Source organism: Mesoplodon bidens, assembly GCF_964165515.1.
Source record: "Mesoplodon bidens genome assembly, chromosome: 4".
NCBI lineage: Eukaryota > Metazoa > Chordata > Mammalia > Artiodactyla > Ziphiidae > Mesoplodon > Mesoplodon bidens.
In genome coordinates this window covers 134,054,305-134,067,647 of record NC_138160.1, presented here as the reverse complement: position 1 = coordinate 134,067,647, position 13,343 = coordinate 134,054,305, and the positions used below count along the sequence as shown (strand labels likewise).

At 46.9% G+C, this 13,343-nt stretch overlaps 1 long non-coding RNA gene across 1 annotated transcript in view; it reads right to left on the bottom strand.

The window, feature by feature from the left end:
* LOC308616002 overlaps positions 1–13,343 on the bottom strand; it is a 608,908-nt gene that overhangs the window by 406,386 nt on the left and 189,179 nt on the right. Inside the window, exon 3 of the long non-coding RNA XR_014015681.1 lies at positions 10,582–10,717. This is a non-coding gene — a long non-coding RNA (uncharacterized lncRNA). The remainder of the gene's footprint in view (positions 1–10,581; positions 10,718–13,343) is intronic.

The following is a 13,343-nucleotide window of genomic DNA, read 5'->3' as shown; positions in this document are numbered from 1 at the left end:
TTTACCACAGCGAAGTAAATCCCAGCACATCCATATGATGGCACATTATGCAGCTCAGAAGAAGAGAGAGGCAGCTCAATAGAAACTTATGTTAACTACCCCTAAGATGTGCCATTTAAATTAAAAAAAAAAAGGTATAGCATATCTGTCATTTGTGTGAAAGAAACAAAAACAGGCGATCTGTCCCCATATATGGCAGGGAAAATGCAGAAGACTCGGACAACACAGCTATACTAAGAAAGGGGGAACTGGGGACCAGGATTAGAGATGGAAAAAGAATTTTTGTTTTTGTTTTTGTTCTACCCAATTTGTACTGTTTAGATTTTTACCATTCATAAGCAGTGCTAAATAAATTAAAATTTACAATTTTTAAAAATTCTGCCCTCCCCCGCCCCACGCCATCCCAAAAGTTATCAGAGTTTCCAGAAAGGGTTCTTTGTACACCAAGTATGGAAAAACTAAACTGTCACTGGTGCTTGAATTAATGCCTTTAAACATAAGAGTAATGCCCTCTGGACTGTGAAAGGGTAAGTGGTCCAGAGAGAAACAGGTATAGGAATAAAGGACAACCAGGTTGGCATCAATGCTTCTTCCATCCTCCAGGATCTTATCCCCAGGCATTTGATCAAAAAAGTCTGTAGAGCCCCACAGATGAGTCACAGGGCCCCTACCACTGTTCCTGCCCCTCCACAGAGCCTCTCAACCACAGGCACCCTCCACCAAACCCATACATCACAAATAACTCTGGCACTCAAATCTTACAAAAAAAAAAAAAAAATCTACATGAAGGGAGTGGAAGTCAAGGCCAAGGGCAGAGATGAGGAGCAACCAATGGCAACAATCTGCTGTCAGATTGAATCTAATAATGGCCCAGAGTCCACAATCAAAGACGCGTTTGCTCATAGGTGTGGATGGGCATCGGGAGCCTGGGTCTAAGGCTGGTTCAGCTACTAGCTGCCATGGGATCTTGGACAAAGGAAAACGTTGGCTTCACTCCCCACAAGCTTCACTCTATCCATCTCTAAAAGTCTATAGGAGTAGATTCGGTCGGCGCTTTTCAGATTGTGTGTTTCACCCCATTAGAGTCATGAAACAAAAGTTGTGGGTCATACCATAATTTTTATAAATGAACCAGAATAGAATGCAAAGATATCACCCAAAGTAAAAAGGGGTAAATATTATTTTTTGAAATTTCTGTTTTAATTATATGTGTGACTAAGTTGTGGATACGTGGACATGTATACGGTGGGTAACAGAATACAGCAGAACAGGAAATGTCAGTAAATAACCTACAGCAAGAGTAAATATTACTTTTTAAAAACTTTTGTGTCAGTTGTGTGTGTGGATATGTACTAGGTAAGGATGTAAAATATGTTTTTTAATGTACATTATAGTCATTTGAAAGCTGCAGGACAAGATATTCCCTAAGCATCTTTCAAGCTCAGAGTTTTATAAGTCAATTGGAGACAGTATTACCTACCAAAGTTTGAAAATAAGGAAAGTCTGAATTTAAAGTCCTGTTCTGCCAGTTACAGCAGTAGGGATTTGGTACAAGTTAGCTTTCCAAGACTCTATTTCCCTCCCTTTCTCTAAAGATCCTACTTGGAGACTTGGATGTCTGGGAACAGGGAAAAGAAAGGAGATCTTCCCTTTCCTCCTGCTCTTTTGCATTGCTTCTCATTATTTTTTCCAGCTCAGGATATTACTTTTTTTTTTTCACTATTCTGGGTTTATCCCACCCCCACTTTTCAACGTATTTGTCATCTCTATGGTAATATCATAATTCCCCTACCCATAACTATAACATTAGGTTACTAGGCATACAAGAGGAGAAAATACATGTGAGAACTTAGAACCATGTTGGCACATAGTAGGTCCTCAATAAAGGCAAACATTAACAGTAGCAGGAGAAGTAGTAGTAGGTGGTGTCCTGATAGTGCTGGTAGTCCTGGTAGTATTTACCCTTAATGCTTGTCAAAATGCCTCCATCAAATGAGAATTATAGGGTGAGATGTTAGGTCTAGAGAGCTAAAGTAGCTAATTGATATCTTACACAGGAAGTTTTGTATTTTAATAGAGGACCGTAGAAAACCCAAATTATTTCAAATCCCAAGGAATTACCCTTTAGTGGAGGAATTTCAGGCACCCAGACAAGCTAGAGAAGGGAGCAATTCATTCTGCTGGTAAAGGTACAAAGAGAGGTGCCTCTCCCTCGCACCCAGCCGTTGGACACCAAATCAAAAACAGCACCAATAATCTCAGACTGATTATGGTTGAGAGGCGAAGAGAATTCTTAACTGTGCCTTCTCTCCTTGAATAATCACAGTCTTGTTACTTTGGGTTGATCTGGCAAGCCTTTTGGGAGGCAGGGAAGGCGATGTGTTGAGACATTTCTACTGCTTTGTCAGCACTGATTATAATGTTTCCAAAGGATCATCCACAATATATCGCACCAATGATCTGTGTCTTCCTGTCTCCATAATATTGATACCATGTGATAAAGATCTGTGTGTTGACGATATCAGAGTGCACTGCACACATTTCTGTGTTTGAGGATGTATTTAAGCTGGTCTATTTAGTCAGACTCCAAGGCACCCCAGAGGTAGACAGAAGGGTCCCAAGGTGACTGCTTCCCATATAAAAAAAAAGCATTAAAAAGGAAGGGGAGCATGATCTGAACCCCCGTTTTGCCAACAAACCTATGCCAGGGGCTTGGCAATGAACTTCCATACATCTCTATGTCTCCTTGAAACACCACACTCAAGAACATCAAAGAAAGATTTCTGTCAAGTCATGTTTCCTTATTTGGAAAGTAGACTGGGAATCCCAGAAACCCATAAGACCTTGCCAACAACGTAGGACCCGCCAAGATGCTCTCTCACAAACTTCTCTGACACTTAGGGTTTCCCCTAGTAGCAAATCATTTAGTCCTGCTTCCCTCCTTCTCAGCACAGCTTTATCTTGGAATTGTGCAGAGTCCAGGATATATACATGCACAGGGCTTGCAAGCATGCCTTCAAAGCAAACAAGTAGCTCACCACTGATGTGTTCATCACTCTCAGCTGTGCATTAAGAATCCTGGGCAAGCAGCCAGAAACCTCTGGCTCTCACATTGGCTCTGGCACTCACTTGCTGGGTGACCTTGGGCAAGCCTCTTTCCTTCTCCGAGTCTCCATTTTCTCACCTCTTCTACAAGCTGGTAGAACTAGATTATCTCTAACCTTGGTTCTAACTCCAGGAGCCTATTAATTTTTAAAACTTTTGGGCTGAGGAACAAAAGTGCCTTTCTGAGCAACTAATTAAATGTACAGATAAAATCACATTAACTTATAAATCAGAATGTCCCTTCTAATTACATCTTAGGCAACATCACGATGGAACTTGCCCAAAGCTACCAACATAGTTAGTCAACAACTACTGATACCGTTACATCTGTCTTCCATCTAAAGAACTAAAGCCTCTGGGGACACATTATACAGCAAAGTTTTCAATGCCAATGTTTGGATGTTCTCCTTTTAGAGTTTGAGGACAATGACCACTTTTTCTCAAACCCCTAGAAATAGCTCAAAGTTTCAACTGGTCATTTAAAAGTATTTTGTAAGTTTTCTATATGTCACATACTGTCCTGGGCACTGTGGCTATACCTTCAGTTAAGACCAGGTCCATGATCTCAAGAAACTTATATACAGACTAAGTAGCAGATATAAAGAAATAAATGGATACATATTATAGTGTAAGTGAAGGAACATATCATAAAGACATCTAATTCAGCCCTTGAAGAGTCAAGAGGAATTTTTCCCAAAGAAACAGTATCTATGCTGAGACTTTAAAAACAGGTAGAAGTTATCCAAGCAAAAGCAGCAGGGGATGGATCCATGAACACTCTTCCCAATTGCTGGAAAAGCAAAAGCAAGTATCTGGAGGTGATTTAACCACCTAAAAATTATCCCCCCAAATTCAAAAGATCCCCACCTACAATAGTTCTGTTTGACACTCTCCTAGTGGGTTTAATTAAAATACAAACCAGAGTATGTTTCTGTCTTAACATGTAAGGAAGGAACTCCCTTCCTTACTCATATCAATGTAACAGTAAGCGTCAGCAGAATTTAAAAGGGCAGATCTGAATGGCAAGTCTGAGTCTGTTAGTTAGGATCTGGGTGACCTGGGCAAGCTGCTTAACTTCTGTGATGTCAGTTTTATCCTCGGTTTAATGGAGCCTGACACATGACACCTGTTTCATAAATACTAGGTAACAGGTGAGTCCTCACCATGTGCCAGACTTGGGCTTAGCACTTCAGTCACTGACCAAGGTAAGTCCTGGCAGCATACACAGAAGGGACATCTTGTTATCATCTTCAATGTCCAGGTGAAGAAATGGAGACATGGGCAAGTTTAATAACCAGACCAAAGTTATAACAGCTAGCAAAGTGGAAGCAGGCCTTTACCTCTAGTTGTCTACATTCAGAGCCCAAGTCTTAACCACTCAGAGTATTTCCTTCCACCTTCTAATTTCTCCACTGCCAGCCATGCCAGAAAAGTAGGTTTGCCCCACTGAAGTGGCCAAAAAATTCCCAGCCTATTAAAGATGCAGACATTGTAAATGTAAGTTACTCCTCGGTTTGCGTTCCACTCACAAACAGCTGTGGTTGTTTAAAACACATGTATCACACAGTTGCCTATCAATGCCACCTGAGCTCAATTACCACCCCTGACTAAGAGGTCAGGGCTAAAAGCAACAGATTCAGAAAATCAATTTGGACCTGAAAAGGGAAAGATGACGAACAGTTCGCTGGACAAGATGTCTGGCCCCTTTGGCCACTTTTCAATGAAATAGCAGGGAAAAGATGTTGAGATCACCAGGAAAACAATTTAAGTGGGCTAGAAAGAGTGTGGGAGTGATGGCAACTTGTCACCTTCAGACGGAGGCCCTGACATATTCTGAGGGACTCAAAAGCATACTAATGAAGGGGAGGAAAGGGGCTTTTCTTACCCCACAGCTAGATCCACTAAATTGGGAGATGGAGCCTGACACTTTGACCCAGCAGCACAGTGGCCTGGCTCACACTGTCATTTTGTGTCAAGTGTTAGCACAAATGCTGACGCTGATGCATTGAAGAGCATTTGATGCTTCCTTACACACTTTCCAACCAGGCACAGGAAAAACCGAGTCTAGCAAACATCTCTGTGATGGCTACACCTCTCAAAGAGCTTTCAAAGCTGCCTCTAGGTTGACCAGCTTCTTTCCTTACCCATGGTACATCAGCATGGGCTGCAGCAGGCAGAGAGTATACTACTTTGTGTGTGTGTGTGTGTGCGCGTTGCTAGAAGCGGGAGGGGCGTGGAGTTCTCCTCTTGAAGCTGTTTGAGAGGGATCCACAGCATCAGATGCCAAAAGCTAGAGAATAACTGGGGCAAATGGTAAGAGGCAGAGGCAGACTGGAGGCAAGGACTAAAAATACAGGTTTCTGGGCTCTCTGCCCAAAGGTTTTGATTCAATAAGCCTCTAGTGGGGTCCAGGCACTTGTATTTTGATTAAGATGCTCATTTGCCCTCGAGGATCAGCCTGATGTGACAACTACAGGTGTAGTGGGGAGGAGGCTAGACTGAGACTCAAGATAGCAGGGCACTGGTCCCAGTTCAGACACACACCTACTGGTTGTAGGATCTCTGGCAAGTCACTTTTCAGTTCTTAAGCTGCTTTTCATTTTCCTCAATTGATAAAGTGGGGAGAGAGAGTGCTTGGGAAAGATCTCCGAGGATCTTTGACTCCATCAGTCTAGAATGGAGTACTGGGACTAGCAGCCAGCATGGTATGTAATTAGGACCTTAAACCCTGGAGTCAACCAGACCTGGGTTCACATTTCAACACTGCTGCTTTCCAGTTGCTGAGCCACAGACAACTTCTCTGGGACAAGTCAAGTCTCAGTTTCCTCAACTACAAAACGCGGACGATAGTAACAGTGCCTATGGCATAGATCTTTGTGACTGTTAAATAGGCAGTGGACAAAGAACACCCAGGACAGTGCCCTGCCGGGTGCCCAGTACCTGTTGGTTGTGGACACCCCTGACAAGGTCAACCAGAAGAGCTGTCTGCTGTCCCCTGGAGCTACTGTGATTAATGAGGTTCAGAGAAAGGTAACCCTGGCTGAGCAATCCTCGGGCTTGTCCTTTTATCAAGAGAAACGCACAAGAAAAGAGTTTTTCTGGGGAGGACGGGATACCAGAGCAAGACGTTAAACTGTATCTCTTAAGAGGAAATATGGGAACAAATTAGAGAGGGGTGTTATACCATCTATACCATGTTTATCAAAGTGTGGCTCAGGGATGCCCTGCTTTAGAATCAATGGGGCACTCATTAAATTAGCACATTCCTGTCCCTACTGGGGAAGTGGGTCCAGTATTGTGCTTTTCTCAAAAGCTACCCAGAAGATGCTTCCTTAAACAGGGTTTAGAGAATCACTGGCAAATACTATTAATGAAACAGGCCCCTGCCCTCTCAATTCTCCAGCCCTGTGTTTACCCAGAAAAAATAAAAATAAAAAAACAGTGAAGACAAATGAACTTGTGCATCTGTGCGTTTACCAAGAATCTAAACTTCTTTTGCTCTTGTCACCTCCAGTGCAGCTGGGTTCCAAGCGGGTGTTCAACTTCTGCAGAATGCACGACTCCCCAGAGAAACAAACACTAACCCAGGGCTGGCTACTTAAGGATGTGGATTATGTCAACTTCTTTGGAATGGCAGTGTGGTTTATAAAACTTAAATACAAAAAGCAAGTGCCTCCAGGGAGATCAGCTCAGCGCTTTGTCCCCCTAGAGGGGTGGGATAGGGAGGGTGGGAGGGAGACACAAGAGGGAGGGGATATGGGGATATATGTATATGTATAGCTGATTCACTTTGTTATAAAGCAGAAACTAACACACCATTGTAAAGCAATTATACTCCTGCTTCCTCTATTATGCCTCCTGCTTCCTCTATTCTCCACCCTTCCTCTCCTCCCCACCTGACTTCTTTACTGTGTTCCCGTTCCTTTCCCTTTATGCTGCCTTTGCTTACACTCTTCTTTTCTTCAGAAATCTTTTCCTTTACGTCCCTTACTTCCACTTCTCTCTCACTCCTCACTCCTCTTATGCTTTGCCCCATCTACCCTATAACTTTCCTTCTCCATCTCTTTCCCTCGCTCGTTTTGCCTCTATATATGTTTCTCTCTCTCATTCCTCCCTTGTTCTGCCTCTGCGTGTCTCTCTCTGTCCCCTCACTCCCCCTTCTCTTCTTCTTCTGACTCTGTACCTCTCTTTGTCCTTCAGTCCTCTATTGTACACAGTACCTTGCTGCGCATTCCTCTTCTTGACGCCCCAGCTCCTGGCTCCCCTCCCAACAAGAAACCTCCAGGAGGCAGGCTTCTGGCTAGGCATGCATGCTCGCCCTGTGAAATCAGCCAGCGCCCTCTACAAGTCAAGGGGCTCACTCTACTTACAAAGTCTTGGTGACCTGCTGCCAGAGGCCCCGAGTGAGGAGGAGAACTCCCTGGGAAGAGAGACGAAATGGGGTCTGGAAAGATGCAGCAGCAATTACAGAGTGGAAACAGCTGGGCTAAACTGCTCTAGTACCCAGAACCTCCCCTGAAGGAGAAACTGCTGGACCAAGCGCTAGCATGGGAGGGTTCTTTTGCGTTTTGAGTGTCCATCACTTCATTTCCATGGTACAGACAGCTCGCTGGCAGGCAGTGGAGTGGCGGCACCAAGGGGGATGCTGGGAAAGCTTTAGCACCTCAGAATCTCCATCGATCTTCTCAAAGCCAATCAACCTCCTCAAAACACAAAATCTGGGTTAAAAGTGAGTGGCTACTATGCATCCTGCCTCCAGACAACTCCCCCCCCAGCTGCTCCCCCATCTTCCAGCCTGACACCCATCTCTAAGTAGCTCCTTTATAGACAGGGAGGCTTCTGCCTTGAGCAGAGATAACTGTCCCCAATCTACAAATGAGCAAACGGAGGGATGGAGAAGTCACTCGGCTGACTCTGGAAGATACTATAATACTTCGGGCTGCCACCGCTTTCAGGGCCCCGAGTAATTTGCACACTCAAGTCACCGGAAGGATGGTGCATTCAGAAGAAACTTTTGCAAAGTGCTGCCACGTTCTCTCCCAGTTCGAATCTCCGAGGGTGGGTGCAGAACGTTGTCTCTCTCTATTCTCTTTCCGTCCACCTCTCAAACTCGACCTGTCCCCACGCTTACAGGTGCACACCACCTGTACACACCCTTCCCACCCACCCCAGTCCCTCCATCTGAGTCTTAGGATACAAGTGCAGGAGGGAGGTGAAGAAGAATAAACTCGTGCACGGCCCGGGTGCTTCTGCAACTCCCCCTCCCCTTGAGGGAGTATAGAGGAGCAAAATGCTGAGGTTTGGCTCGGTGCCCAGCCTAGGGAGCTGGAATACCCACCGCCAGGGACCACGAAGAAGGCCGGGCTCGCATCCGAGGACCAGCCAAGTACGCGTCGCCCCAGCTGAATGGCCCCTCAGTTGCCTGCAAGTTGAAACCTCAGTCAGGCACACAATGAGGCCGCTGTTTTCCGACAGGAGGCATTTGGATGCCTCATACACTCACCCCAAATCGGGCCTGAGAGCAGAGAGCGCATTTCCTTACCCATGTTCAGATGCGCCCCTAGAAGCAGCAGCCTGGGCCCCGCGGAGGGAGCGGCTCCCCTCCCCCGCGCCCGGCCACAGAAAGCCCGCGCAGGCCACCTGTTGGACTCTGTCCGGCAGCCCCAGATCTTGCGCCCCAAACCCGTACCGCGGAGCGGGGCACCCAGGGTACCCTACCCGTCAGCGACAGAAAAATTTCACTCGCGCCTTCTCCTGTGGCTACCTTTCCCACTCCCAATCACACACATACACAGTTCCTTAATATCCCAGCAGTCGCTTCTCTTTAATGAAGCACGCTTAGCCTCCCCTAGGGCCCCGGGCTGCCCACGGTCTCCGAGAGCGCCCAGGTGGCTGCGGATCTCTAAGCGCACACGGTGAGTGCCTGTTTAATGCGCGGGGGGCTGAAAAGCCCCAAATGGCACACTGATTGGGGAACAGTCAGTGGCCTGCTCTAGGGAGCCCCCTTTCTCCTTGGCAAGCGGAAGAGGTCTCCCTCCTTGGTTTAGAAATGAAGGAATTCGGGGAAGCCCCGAAGGCAATCGGATTGAGAGAACCAATGTTGCGTTTCGCTGCCAAATCCCAGAATAGGTGTAAGGAGACAACTTTCTCGTGTCTCCCTGCCATCTCTGCAAGCAACTAGCTAGGCGTAAATGGCGCCGCCTCGACCGGACTACTTACCCCTGGGTATGGACGCTGCTGGCGCAGGAGACCCCAGCAGACCCGCGCGCGCGGAATCCGCGAAACGCCTTGGTGTCTCGCTCCTCTCCTGGGCCACGCGGCGAAGGCTACGCGCTCCAAGCCGGGCAGCCGAGGGCAGTGGATCCCATGGGTGGCGAGTTGGCAGAAGGCGCGCCGCCCGGCTGGGGGCGCATCGCTCCCAGGGCTGGCGGAGGCTGCGGCGGGGAGAGGGGCTCCCGGGGAAGTTGGCGGCGCTGGGGGCTGACTTCGGACTTCGCGCTCGCTTCCGCTCGAGCGGCCGGGCGCGTCCTCCAGGATAAACAGGGACTCGCCCGCGGAATGGGGGCCGGCTGCGGGAAACCTCCGCTGGCCGCCGCCTAGAAAGAGTGCGGAGGCATCGCTGCCTGGAACCCCCAGCAGCGGCTGGAGCAGAGAGCGAGTGAGGGCGCCGGGCTGCCTCCTCCCGGCTGCCGGCGCCCCTTTTTCAGAGCCCCGCTCGCCCCAGCCCGCCGCGCCCTTCCTCCTGTCCGTGTCCTCCCCTCCGCTGCTTCACCGGCTCGCGGGGCTCGCGGGGCTGGGCTCCGGGCAGAGGCTGAGCGGAAGGCGGCCGCAGAGCTCGCAGCATGGGAGGACTATCTCGCCGTCTCGGGCTCGGGCTTGGGCTCCGGAAGCGGCAGCAGCGGTCGCTGCCTCCCGCGCGCCCACGTGCTGGAGCCCCGGTGTGCGCGCTTCGGCCGCGGGGCTGGAGGGAGGAAGCGAGGGCGAGCGGCGGATGGGGGTGGCGGGGAGAGTCTGCACACCGGCGCAGCTGAGGGGAAGCCGCCGAGAGGCTCCCAAGGGCACGGGGCTCCTCGTCTTGCAGCTCCGGGAAGACTGGTGTGCAAGGCTCCCCAGCTTCCCCCTCCCTTTGCAGAGCGGAGGGAGCCTGAGTGAAACCTGGAGCTGGGGGGTGGGGGGCGACGGCGCTCCACTCCACAGGATCAGCCGCGAGTAGCGGCTGGAGGCGGCTACGTGTCTCCGCCAAAAGGACGGGTTCCAAGTATCCTTTAACCCCGGCACATCTCCCTTGAGAAGAATGGGGTACAGAAACCCCGGGTGAGAGAGGACGCCGGCGTGCCCCGCCTTCCTCCCAGGCTAAGCACTTTCCCCGTTAACCAACAGACTCCAAGGTGCTCCTCCTTCCAGGGAGAAAGGAGTTGTCTTGCAAGATGGGCCTGACAACCTCCAATCAATTGACAGATAATTAGTGAGACTCACTTTGAGCGATGCGGGGCAATGCCCTGGATCATGGGGCCCTCCCTGGTTGGAAGCTGGGTCGTGTGCTCTGTTCTGCGTGCCCTTAGGCGGGCCCTCCCCGGGCCTCATTGCTCCAACCATAAAATGAGGTTCCTTCCTGGTAGGGGTAAGAAAGACAAACACATGTGAGAATTTTAAAATTAGAAAATACTTCAAAACATGGGTAATAGTGCAATACTAACGAGAAGTATGATTAAAATAAGGAAAATTATCACAGAAAAATCGAAAATGAGATCTCTAAAACTTAGAAATCAACAAAATGTGCATTATCACTGAGCACACGTGCAGTCACTTGGAGATCTTAGGCTCCAATCTTCTCATTATCTTAGTGGGGCAATAGAGGCTCAGAGAAGACAAATGGCCTGTCCAAGGTTACACAATCCGATTTGGTTACACCCCTCGGGTTTTGGTTAGTCTGGTCTCTTAAAGGCCAAACCTTTGCTTTTTCTGCCATACACCAGGTACACGAATTATGTTCAGCATTGTTGTGCTGAGACATAGCAAAAGGAAAGAGAGATTCATTCCCTCTGAGGTTTCTCAAAAAAGGCTTTGTGAAAGAAGTGGGATTTAAGCTAACTTCTAAAGAGCAGGCAGGATTCAGATAACTGGAAAAGCGAGATCATTCAAGGGGAGGGAGAGAGGTCACTAAAAGATGAAGAAGGACATGTTACAGCAGCAGCAAACAAGTTTGGCAGGAGCAGAGTGCGTGCCTAGGCGATGGGGAGCCATTAAAGGTGTTTTAGCAGTAAAAGAAAATAATGAAAGCTTTGTTTTAGGATGATCAATATGTCCTGGTACAGGATGGATTAGGAGGTGAAGAGATGAGGGAGGGGGAAGGAAGAAAGGCAAGGAATTGCAGGCCGAGAAAACCATTAGGAGGTCAAGGCAGCTATCAGGTGCAGGCGATGGAAGCCTGATGAAATGTAGGGGCAGGTAAAGGTGAAATAAATGAAACTTTTCCTGTCCTTGCTGTTAAAAGCCTGCTTTATAGGAAGTACTCTGCCATTAATTGCAGGGGACACTATGGAAAGGCACATGTGCTTGAGACATAATGGGAAACTCGGGAGCTAATCCTCAGAGACAGCAGTGGAGCTTTTCACAATAACTGATCTGAAGCTTATCTGGTCCCTTGGTTTAGGGAGCTGGACAGCAACAGACTTAGGAAAAGAATGGACTAAGGATTTCTATCAATCTACCAAAAGCGAAAACCAGAAAGAGAAGGGAAAATCTTGTTTTCTTTTATTCCTTGGAGGCTCTTGAAGTCACCAATGATTGGCTTCAGGAGCTTCCTCAGGTCCTTCCACTGGAAATTGTCTTTCTAACACTGGATCTCCTTATGTGGACCAGCAGTAACAGCATCACCCGGGAGCTCACCAGAAAGAGAATCCGAGGCCCCACCATACACCAATTGAATCAGAACTTTCATCTTAACAAGATTCCTAGGTGATTTATATGCACATTAAGTCTGAGAAGCATTTCTCTATCTGGTCATGTCTTAAACTACTGTTCTTCAAACTAGCACATAGTAAAAACAAACAAAAAAAATCATATATATGGCACCGTGGCTATACACACACACACTTACTTATAAGTTAAATAAAAGTTTCACAAAACAACACATATCCTTACTGTGTGATTCACTTCAATATTTCCTATTCAATTTATTTTATTTTTTAAAAAATGCTGGTTATGACTTACTGATTGATTCCATGACCTAGTAGTGGACTGCAGTTTGTGGTTTGAAATATATTGAGCTGTGCTATTAATTCTTTTTGCCTTGAGTTTTGGTTGTATGTTTGTGTATCTCTTCCACTAGACTGTGAGTTCCTTGAGGGCAAGTTTTAGATATTTTTTTATCATTGAAATATAGGTCAGAGGTTAAAAGAGGGTTTTCTATGTAGTAGCAACTCAGTAAATATTCGAGGAGAGAATCAATGAATGAATGTATAAATGGATGGGAGCCAGAGATTGGGGGAAGGCTGGGGGAAGAAGGGAGAGAAGCTTGGAATGTAGGAAAGGATTAAGCCAAGAAAATGTTTATCCAAAACTCCAATTCCCTGAAGCAATATCAATGGACTATGAACAGAAAAAATTTCTAAAACAACCATGCGTTCCAAATGTTCTACTGTCAGCCAGAATCTTATTTTCCAAGAGTTCACCTTTATTGCTTCACGAAATTCCCAACTTTGGGGACTTGGTTATGATGGAAAGCAGCTGAATAGCTAATGCAGATTATTAGACGAGGAAAAGAAATGAAGAGGTGGCAAAGACCAGTGAGTTCAAACCTGACACAAAAAGAGGAAAGCTTCCAGAATCTTGTCTTCCTGGGACGCAGGCCACTGACCAAGGGGAGAAAGAACTAGGACTAATTACTTGGATTGAGGCAGATTTTGTCTGACTACATGGGATACTTGGCAATTACATGTTTCCAAATTCAAAACAGCTTTTTTTGGAGGTAGTAGTTTCCTTGCCATAGGATATATACCACAGAGAATGAAAAAGTACTTACTGTTCACTAACCAGCAGAACTTTAGAGTAGAGAATGTTATGATTTATTTCAGATAAATAAACCATAACCTAAAGTGTGAATATTTGAGTCAGAGTATTTCATATTGTAAAGAGATCTCAAGTGGCCACCAGTTCAACTCCTCATTTTGAAGGAATCTATGAAAGTTACCACAGATTCCCTTATCACAGTGTATACAGTAAAGCTATTTCATCTC